The sequence below is a fragment of the Echinops telfairi genome, unplaced genomic scaffold (assembly GCF_000313985.2).
Source record: "Echinops telfairi isolate 266 unplaced genomic scaffold, ASM31398v2 ScPeMD7_70;HRSCAF=299, whole genome shotgun sequence".
Lineage (NCBI taxonomy): Eukaryota > Metazoa > Chordata > Mammalia > Afrosoricida > Tenrecidae > Echinops > Echinops telfairi.
This window is the reverse complement of record NW_022103968.1, coordinates 60882899-60885036: the sequence shown is the minus strand read 5'-3', so window position 1 is coordinate 60885036 and position 2138 is coordinate 60882899. Positions and strand designations below refer to the sequence as shown.

Here is a 2138-nt window from a genome sequence, read left to right as displayed (position 1 = left end):
AGCAGCAGCAGCAGCAGCTGCAGCAGCACAAGGAGTGAGCGCAGAAAGAGCAGAGAGGGCTGGGTGAGAGCATAAAGAACTAGGATCCTTAGACCTGAAGAGACTCAAGTTGTGAGACTAAGGCCACCCACCCCATTTACTTCTCTCCCATGAGAGCCGGTTTCCCCTCAAGCAGCAGGCAGGGTTTGGGAGTTCGATGTTAAGAGCAGCTGCCCGACTGAGTTGTTTCCTCATTGCTTCTGGTCTCTTCGCAAGTGCCCTCTACATCCTACCCAGGCAGGCGTGCAGCATCTTTCAGCAGGAGAGCCCTGGGCCCTCTCCAGCTGCCACCGCCACATTTGCATTCCTGTTCAGCCCAGGCCTGAGCCGCAGCTCTAGCCGTGCCACCGCTCCAGCCGTGCCACCTCTCCAGCCATGCCACCTCTCCAGCCATGCCCTCTCCAGCCGTGGCCACCGCCAGAAAAAGACCACTTGCAGTGACTGAGCTTGTGTGTGACATCCCTCCAGATGGTTGAACCAGCCAGCCCCAGGCAAGATCATTGTTCTACTTTGTACTCACTACTGTGCGTTAATCAGTTCCCTTTCCTGGCATTTGATGGGGGGAAAAAGAAGAAAGCTTGAGAATTAGATGAGACATTATCAAAAGGAATTACTTATGTGTGATCGGAATTCGAGATCAGAATGAGATTTAGAAAACCCAGAAAATTGTCAAATCTTTGTTGGAAGAAAACTACCACTAGCATGAAAGATGAGATGATATACATCGAACAAGTTCAGCGAACCCCACATAAGATGGAATCCAAAAGGAAATCAGTAAGCCATATAATAATCAAGATTTTTCAAACACAGAAAATCCCAAAAGTAGCCTGAGAAAAACAAAAATGACTTAGGAGAAGCAATAAGACTAACCTCTGCTTTTTGGAGTAGAAATCATGTTGATAAAAGGACAATGGGATGACATATATAAAACCCTGAAAGAAAGAAAAAGGTTAGCCAAGAATTACATAACGTTGTCCCTCAAATGTGATGGTGAAATTAGAACATTTCCAGATAACCCCAAATTAAGGGAATTTGTAAAATCTGGACCAACCTTACAAGAAAGGTTAAAAGACATCCATCAGACAAGAGAGGCAAAGAATGGCAGACAATAACTGAAGCTGAAGACACATGGCATCTATCTAAATATCAACCCAGCTATAGAAGTATCAAAAATCAAATAAGCATGCAAGATTGGAAACAGGGAGCCAGAGATTTCAATTGACAAATGGAAAATGATAGCTATAAAGCAAAAAGTGGCAGTGAATGCTGTACTTACAGAACTTCCAAATGGAGAGACAGTCAAGATGAAGTCAAACGAGAACAGACTTTTAAATTTGGAAAGATAATGATAAATTGCAGGGTAACTTTTAAAAAATTTAGAAACCTCACCAAAGGGAAAAAAAATCACTGAGATCTCAGTAAATAACAAGAGAAATAATCAGAAAACCCATAAATAAAAAGAAGTCAGCACAGAAAAATATATTGAACAAAGAAATCGTCAACATCCCCTGCCCAACACACACAACCGAGCGAAATGATAGCAGTAAATTCATGCCTATAGATGATTACACTGAACATAAATGGGTCAAATGTACCAGTTGAGATAGGCAGGAGTAGGATGGATAAGATGCTGTCTATAAGAGACACACCATAGGCACAAAACCAAAACTAAGCTAACAGCTAAAGAATGGAAAATTATGTATCAAGCAAATGGCAACCAAAATAGAGCAGAAGTGACCATATGAATTTCTGATAAAATAGACTTATAGACAAAAACCAGCAAAGGAGGTGAGGAGGGGCATTATATAATGATCAAAGGCCAATTAAACAAGAGGCTATCACAAGATTAAATAGCTATACATGCAAGGAAAGAGCCTCCCAATAAATAAAATCACCTTTAACAAAATTATAAAGAGAAATAGACAGCTTCACAATAATACTGGGGGACACTACTACACCACATTCAAAGCCCGAGTCACTAGACAGAAAACAAAGATACACTTTGGTAAGATTTTTGTTCTGATGATGCCTGATACCTGATCCCTTCGAACAAAAAAATCTTACCAAAGTGAATGATGGGGGTAGTGTGGAGTGAAGAC

General features: G+C 41.4%; 1 pseudogene; it reads left to right on the top strand.

Moving 5' to 3' along the window:
* LOC101660441 overlaps nucleotides 1-484 on the top strand; it is a 1328-nt pseudogene extending 844 nt beyond the window's left edge.
* Nucleotides 485-2138: the final 1654 nt, after the last annotated feature.